Source organism: Spinacia oleracea, chromosome 5 (assembly GCF_020520425.1).
Source record: "Spinacia oleracea cultivar Varoflay chromosome 5, BTI_SOV_V1, whole genome shotgun sequence".
Lineage (NCBI taxonomy): Eukaryota > Viridiplantae > Streptophyta > Magnoliopsida > Caryophyllales > Amaranthaceae > Spinacia > Spinacia oleracea.
Window position 1 is genome coordinate 63,410,819 of NC_079491.1, and position 9,698 is coordinate 63,420,516.

Consider the following 9,698-nt stretch of genomic DNA (forward strand, 5'->3'; position numbering starts at 1 on the left):
TTATGACTTATGAGTTTATGAATCAAATTTCTTTTGGTATATAAAGAATTGATAAAACGCACGAGCTGAGGTGATTTTCGTGAAATGAAGTGGTACGTATATATAAAGAATTGATAAAACGCACGAGGTTATTTATTGTGAAATGAAGTGGGGCGTCAGTGCGTATATCTGTAATTTATAAGGTTTATAAAAGATATTACTATTCGACACCCGTTTTTACTCCAAAAATTTGTTTTTCTAAAGAGAAATTACACAATCTTTAATTCATGAGTACTCCCTCTGTTCTCGAATATTAGTTATTTTTAGAATTTTGACACTATTCACAATTGAAGAGAATATTCTAATTTCCTTCCAATACGTATTTCAAAACATATTCATTTGAGATCTTATTTTGTTCGTCTTAATGTATAATTTAACAATATCAAATTTCTATATTTTTCTAACATACGTAATTGAAGATATTTAAGTTTAAATATTGAGTTGAAACAAGTTGAAAAATCAAAACATGACTAATATTTAAGAACGGAGGGAGTGATTCAAGTTTCGAAGGGTTTCTTTCCAAAACAGTATTTGACCTGTTGATAACCCACTTTTTCATTCTCTCTTCTCCCCCCTTTCCATGATAGCCTCTCTCCTCCTCAACAACCATTTACCTTTAAAGGAATAAAAGTTAATCGGCTACTAAGGTTTTAGTTAAAATATATGGTTTAGGAAAGATATCCCCAAAGCTAGGATTATTCCAAAGTAATGTACTTGTATAATTATACAATTATATTAAACTAAGTTATATACTTCGTATACAATACTCACTAATTCTACTGATCTTAAATTTTTAACATTTTTAAAAGTTAGGTATCGTCTTTATCCTTTAATTAAGGAATCGATATATTAATTTAAATGGTAGAATTTGCGAATTACTACCTAGATTGCGTGTAACTTTGTGAATTACTATCTACGTCTTTAACAGTTGCGAATTACTACCTATATCTTTAATTATTGATGTCAATTACTACCATTTGTCATTTATGTTCTCACCAATTAGTCAACTAATAATACTACAATCACCCTAATTATTTAAATTAATAAATTAAAATTAAAATTACCTAAAACTTAAAAAAGAAACATCACATCAAGATCTTGAACCGATGGCGTCTTCAGCCGAATTTCAACCTGCATTTTCTGCGAACTTCGGCTCTGATGTGGATCACTTGGCGCCGACTCCTCTGGGGTGCGGTGGAAGTGGGGCTGAGTTATTGGGCCATTCGATTGAGTCGACTAAGACCGAGTTGGTCCAGAGTTATACCACTACCAACAACAAACAACAGCAACAATGGCGGGAGTTTGTCGCTTTCTGTGGTTCCACAAAGTGCAGAATTAGTCAACATAGTATTAACTTTTAGGTGATTTTAATTTAATTTAAATAATTAATATTTAATTAGGGTCATCATGGTGTTATTAATTGACTAATTGATGAGAAAACAGATCAAAAGACAAGTAATTAGTAATTGACATCAACAATCAAAGAGGTATGTAATAATTCAAAACTTGTAAAGATGTAGGTAGTAATTTACAAACTCTCAAATAAGCTAGGTAGTCATTTGAAAAATTTCGTTTTAAATGTTATTGAAAATTGTAATTTTACTAATAACACGATAGGATTTTATAATTTGGAACTGAATTGACCTGACCTGAAGTTCAAACTGCTACCCGTATCATCCAAATAGTGACTTATTCACACGATATGAATCTAAACCGATAAGAACCAAAATAATAAGAATTCGAACCGATAAGAATTGAACCTAAACCCGAAATAACCCGACTAAAGTTGTTCAACCCGACCCATTTAAGACCGTTATCCGATGAACACAACCCGATATGATCCGAATCCGTTACAATCTGTCTAAACTCATTTACATCTCGACACGTTCCAAATTGACCAAACTATAACTCTTCCCGTTTAGAATCCGATCATAGATGAAATTAACCCACCATATATGAACTTGTGCTTAAACAACTCGAACCGACCCGATCAATTAATTTGTAAATTCGATTCGATCCGACCTGTTAACCAAGTGAATTCGTATCAACAAGAACTAATGACCCGACCTAAACTTACTCTGTCGACCGAATTGATACCCTAATTATGGATACATAAAATCTCTGATATATCGTACAACACAACACAAAAGCTTTTGTGTAAGACCGTCTAACGGTTAGACCACTTTTTTGGTACTAACTAAAATAGTGGAAAACATAACTATAAGTAGTAAAATCTTAACTAATTGAATAACAAAATAGTTAAGGTATAAAGACAAATAGTTAAATTTATGAGTTGAATAGTTATTATTTTCGAACAAACTTATTAATAACTAAAACTCATAAAATCTTAACTAATTGATCCCATTGCTTAACTAATCAGTTTCATTGTTTAACTAATTGATTCAGTGCTTAACTAATTGGTTCCGTTGCATAACTAATTGGTTTCGTTCCTTAACTAATTGAATTTCAAACTTAACTAATTGGTTTCAGCGGTTAACTAATTAGTGGTCTAACCATTAAACCGTCTTTCTTAAAAGTTTGTACAACACATTATAGGCATATAGCCATGTCGGTTGGCCGTTCGCAAGCATAATATATTAATATATACTTGTAATTTTCACGTTACCTGAGCTTACGGTTAATTAAACATAATTGCCATGGTCCGTTTTTGAAGTTCTAAGAGATTTTAAGCTTACGGTTATCTCCATTATCACATGTCTATATATAAGACTATAACAGTATGTGAGATCACTTACCATACAACTGCAGATTTAGAGACTGACTATTCTTATCGTCTTCTTTCCTCAATTTATTAATTTTTGTTTTCTGGTATATAAGAGGGGCCAACATACGTCCCAATCTAATATACATATATAAAGGAGGCATATTTGCTTAAAGATTAGAACGCCATCTAGGATTACTAATGGTTTCGGCCAATGAAAAATAAGATTTCTAATTTCTTTTTGAATTAAAAAAATCAAGTGCCACGTAGATAATTAATTAGGTGCCACGTAGATATTTTAATTAATTAATTATTAATGTATACAACTCCATCGAAAATCAAACACTCTAATAATTAAAAAAAATAATCGATTTCCACGTAGATAATTAATTAGGTGCCACGTAGATATTTTAATTAATTAATTACTAATATATACAACTCCGTCTAAAATGAAACACTCTAATAATTAAAAAATGAATCTAAAATAAAATTCATCCAAAATAAAACAATAATCAAAAATAAAATAAATAAATTTCAATTTAAAATCAAACATTAATCCAATATTAGAGCGCCACGTAGAAAAATCTAATGGCTTCGGCCAATGGAGGAATATTTGCTGAAATATTAGAGCGTCACCTAGGATTACTAATGGTTTCGGCCAATGAAAAATAATATTTCTAATTTCTTTTTGAATTTAAAAAATCAAGTGACACGTAGATAATTAATTAGGTGCCACGTAGATATTTTAATTAATTAATTACTAATATATACAACTCCATCGAAAATCAAACACTCTAATAATTAAAAAATAATCGATTTCCATGTAGATAATTAATTAGGTGCCATGTAGATATTTTAATTAATTAATTACTAATATATACAACTCCATCTAAAATCAAACACTCTAATAATTAAAAAAATAAATCTAAAATAAAAATCATCCAAAATCAAACAATAATCTAAAATAAAATAAATTTAATTTAATTTAAAATCAAACATTAATCCAATATTAGAGCGCCACATAGAAAAATCTAATGGTTTCGGCCAATGAAAAATAAGATTTCAAAATTAATTTTGAATTAAAAAAGTCGAGTGCCACGTAAAGAAATGATTAACTTTCACGTTGATATTTTTTATGAATTATTTATTAATATTACGCATATACAATTTTATCCAAAAACAAACATTTTCATAATAAAAAAATCTAAAATGAAATTCAATGCAAAATCAAAAACTAATCTAATCTAATATATAAAAGTGGTATATACATAAGATTTTTATTTAAACATAACAATTTAATAGAAAAATTATTATAAGGGGAACAAGATACCTGCAAAAACTAATTAATGGGTAATGACTAGTAGAGCTGTCAAAAATTGACCCGATCCGAGAAACCGACCTGAACCGACCTGTATTTTTAAGGACCCGGACCCGATCCGAGACCCGAAATTTTGTTAAAATAGGAAACCCGTAACCCGACCGTAGCAAACCCGTTAAAACCGACGACCGATTTTGACCCGTTAATGCATGACCCAGACCCGAACCTGACACCCGATCTAAATATAACCGATAACAAAACTGAGTCAGCTTACCCGACCGAAAAATGACCCGAACCCGATTCAACACCCGACCAGATGTCAACCCGAAACCGATTATAACCCGATGAAACTTGTTCTTGACTCAATTCGTGACAATCCATTACCTGAATTTACGCGACCTGTTGACAACCCGATTTGTCATTGACCTAACTAAATAATTACTTAAATCAAGTTAATATTATTTTTTATAATTACCTAATCTAGAACAAGTGAAAAGAGTTAAACCAAATTTAACCAAATTTATAATAGTTAATTATAAGGTTAAAACTTGACTAAACCTGATAGCTATCGTACCCGGTCTTAACCTATGCCCGATGGTGAACCCAACCTGAATTTTAACCGACCCGATAATTATCCGATTCGAACTTGACCTGACTCGTTAAGACCCGAACCAGTAACTGAACCCGACTAGAAAAAGACCCAACCCGAACCCGAACCGAACCCGACCTATACCGAAATAGAAAAATAACCCGACATGACCCGATAAATTTTCAACCTGACCGAACCCGACCTGAACCCGACCTACACCCGGTGATAAAATGACCCGACACGACCCGACCAGATCATGACCCGTGACCCGAGATGACCAGACCCGGACCCGACTCGAGTAACCGTTTTTCCCCCAAATCACTCAATTAACATATACACAAAATTTAGGAACAAATTAAGAAATCGTAGTGGGTAAATCAAATAAACTTATTATGAACAGGTTTAATGCAAATAGAACTCCATTAATACTTAATAATAATTATCATAATTCAAGTTTATGATATGAATTGATCCAAATATCAAAATTTTAATGTAAATAAAACTCTATTGCATACTTGATAATTATCTAAATATAAATTAATCATATTATGCGTATGTTAATAATGTATACTTGACGTAAAGTTATCCGAAAACAGGTATTATTTGGAATATAGTTTACGTATGACTTTGTTCACTTAATTACTAATAAACTATTTAGTACTCTGTATACGGATCTAGGAAATTGGTGTGATAACATTGTATTGGTTGGATAAGTTAAGTTGAACATAACTTTTTAATTCTAAAAAAATGTTATTTATTTTAAGTATGACTTTATTTACTTAATTACTAATGTAATATTTTAGAATACAATTTTATTATTTGGTTATTTAGTTTAAGTAGGACTTACCAGCTTTGAAACCTATTATGCGTATATTATGTTAGTTTAAGTAGGGCTTACCAAATGTTATGCGTTTAAGTAGGATAAATTAATCGTATATTATGTTATTGTATAGAATGAAACCTATATACTATCAATTTGACTATTATATCTATTCTATTGTTTTAGCTTGAGCTTAAACACTTTTGCCATAATATTGGGGCGATCTTCCGACTAGGATATGTAAACCATTCGAGTTGAGCTTATGATACATATATTCAAACTCGAGCCAAGCTGCAACTTTTTTCAACTTAATTTTTAATGTTCAATTTTCCCGAAGACTTGATTGATTTTGAATTAGAAAAGCACCCCCTTTTCCCTGTAATAATACTCGCAACTAAGTTTTTATTATTTCTTTAGATATTTTCATCAAAAAATACAAATTGTTAATGAATTTTAAGTTGAATGCTTCTATGGTTAAAATGTTTTAAATTCACGTACTTATACAATTGATCTTAGGTTGTCTAGTTCGTCACAATTAATTCATGAGTCAATTAAGCTCAAACGAAAACCCTTAATCACCACCCTAAAACTTCCTTAGATATCGTTATCTTCACTTGAATTTCACTTATATTATAAGTAGTATTATATTATCTTATTTACCATCACTTATTTTATCTTATCTTATTTTGTATATTATTAAATTTTCTCCATTTTTAATACTCACAACGTTGATCACTTTAACACATACCTATGCAAAACTTTGATCATCAAAAATCATAAAAAGTCAATATTTTGAAAATACAAATTGAGACGAATCTAACAATATTATACACGATTATGTTTTATCTTACATATTAATCACCAACCATAATAAAGTAGAATATGTGAACGTAAAATATTCAAACGTTGCGAGTAAAAAACGAAGGAAATATTATATTATCTTATAAAACAAGAGGAAGGGAACATAGCCTTAATACAGAGGAGTAATAACCATCCACCGACGGTGCACCACCACCACCAAATCCTCCTTTTTGTAACCCAATTACTTCATATAGTACTACACATATTCTATCCAAGCAATTGGTATAGAAAAATTAAAACCCAAATGGCCAAATCACCCAACGTCCCTCGCGGCCGCTTATATGCATATTTATACAAAAAGTAGAAGAAAAAAAGGATAATTTTTAGTTGGAGTCTATCTTTATCATATCATCTACCAATTTAATTATGGCAAAACTCTAATATTTTTTTTTAATAAACCTAAAATATTAGTTAATGATATGGGATAACGTGGAAATCCTACGTGGACGCTCTAAATACTCTCCAAAAAACTCCCTTTTATATATTATATATATATATATATATATATATATATATATATTAGATTGTTGGGGATAAAATATCTCTAATTATTGGTGCTTATGTGGCAACATATGAGTGCATGAATATGAGGAAGATGCATTAATGATGTGTCAAATCCCATCACCCTCGATGACTATTGTGTCAAGCCATCTTCTTTTAAAAATTGTACTTTCTAGATGCATTTTCACATGATCACCCTTTAAAATACGCAAATTTTTGGCTATATCAGGGTACAATTAGTTTTGGCTGTACCTCCATCCAAAACGATGTCGTTTTGTGTTGTTTAAAATGAACATTAATATACTGGTACAAAAATGAACATTTACTATTTCAGAAATGAACATTTATTTATTTATTTGAAATGAACATTTACTATTTTGGAAATGAACATTTATTTATTTATTTGGAAATAAACTACAAAAATGAACATTTACTATTTCGAAAATGAACATTTATTTATTTATTTGGAATGAACATTTACTATTTTGGAAATGAACATTTATTTATTTATTTGGAAATAAACTACAAAAATGAACATTTACTATTTCGGAAATGAACATTTATTTATTTATTTGGAATGAACATTTACTATTTTGGAAATGAACATTTATTTATTTATTTGGAAATAAACAATATAGGCACTTGTAAAAACATAAAAGACCAATGAAGTGAACAATTTCATTATGAACATTAACCATATATTTATTGTGAACAAACAAATAAACAAGAAAGAACAAATAATTCAACAAAAAAGAACAAACAATATAAAAAAGAACATAAAATTCCAGAAAAAAGAACAAACAATACAACAATTATGAACAATTTTATGATGAATTTTAAAGCCAACATGAAAGAACAAACAATACAACAAGAAAGAACAAACAATACAACAAGAAAGAACAAACAATAAAGCAGATAATTATTATGAACAAACAAATAAACAAGAAAGAACAAATAATTCAACAAAAAAGAACAAACAATATAAAAAAGAACATAAAATTCCAGAAAAAAGAACAAACAATACAACAATTATGAACAATTTTATGATGAATTTTAAAGCCAACATGAAAGAACAAACAATACAACAATAAGTTTGATGAATGAATTTAAAAAACAACAAGAAAGAACAAATAGTACAACAAGAAAGAACAAACAATACAAAAAGAAAGAATAAAAGATTAATGAAGAGTTTAATTATGAACATTAACCATATGATTATTACAAACAAATAAACAAGAAAGAACAAACAATATAAAAAAGAACATAAAATTCCAGAAGAAAGAACAAAAAATACAACAATTATGAAAATTTGATGATGAATTTAAAAAACAACATGAAAGAACAAACAATACAACAAGAAAGAACAAACAGTACAACAAGAAAGAACAAACAGTACAATAAAAAAGAACAAACAGTCGACAAGAATGAACAAACAATAGCTCTGGCTGTACCCGGGTACAGCAGTTAGCTAGCTCTTAAAATAGGCATTAGAAGAATTTGTTGATGTTGAAGAACCGATATCAGAGTACAAGAAGTTTTTGACATGCTCAAAACTGCTCAGAAGCCTTTATATGATGGATGCAAGTTGTCTTTATTATCTATTGCCGCAAGGATAAAAAAAAATACTATGAAACTTTGGTAGCGGATTATTGAGCAAAGACTGAGGAGAACTATGAAAATTTCGGAGAACCAGTTTGGATTTATGGTTGGGATATCGACTATGGAGGTCATTCATCTTATAAGGCAACTAATGGAGAATTATCGGGATAAGAAGAAGGATTTACATATGGTTTTCATTGATCTGGAGAAGGCGTATGATAAGGTACCAAGGGAAATTCTTTGGTGGGCATTAAGTAGGAAATGAATTCCGAGTAAGTATATTGATATCATCAAGGACATGTATGAGGGAGTTAGCACGAGTGTGAGAACTAGTGTTGGTATGACCGAAGAATTCCCCATTACGATTGGAGTGCATCAAGGTTCCACACTTATCCCGTTTCATTTTGCTATAGTCATGGACGAATTGACGAGGTCAATCCAAGATGGTATACCCTAGTGCATGATGTCTGCAGATGATATTGTGTTGATTGATGAAACAAAAGAAGTAGTGGAAAGTAAGTTGGAGTTATGGAGACAAACTTTGGAATCTCGGGGTTTTAGGCTGAGTAGAAACAAGAAGGAATATATGGAGTTTAAGTTTAGTGGAGTCCAAGATAGAGAGACATGGGGGATTACCTTAGATGGGAAAATTGTCCAAGGCTCTGAAATGTTCCGTTATTTAGGATCTATTATCCAAAAGGATGGAGAATTGGCTGGCGATGTGGCCCATAGAATCAAAGCAGGTTGGTTGAAGTGCAAAGGTGCCACAGGGTTCCTATGTGATTCAGGCATGCCCCAACGATTGAAGGGAAAATTTTACCGCACGGCAATTCGACCGACTTTTTTATACGACACGGAATGCTGGGCAGTGAAACATTGTCACGTGCACAAGATGAATGTGGCGGAGATGCGCATGTTATGTTGGATGCGTGTGAAGGAAATAATGCCCTTGGTCCAAGTATGCATTTAATGCTAAGTCTAATAAATGCGGTTCAGTGTTAATTATACAAGTTAATAATTCAGTGAGATCAAGTGAATTGTATGCCTAGCTAGAGGCCGCTTCAGTTCAAGTGGAATGAATAATATTAATCCACAGCTTACTCTTGACTGAACCCGTAGGGTCAAACAAATAGTACGTGAACGGATCAAGTATTTAAGTGAATTAAATACTCCATTTATGGATATTCGGAATCGACGGATCTCGGTTCTAGTGGGAGCTGAAATCGTCAAAAGGCAAATTATGGATGCT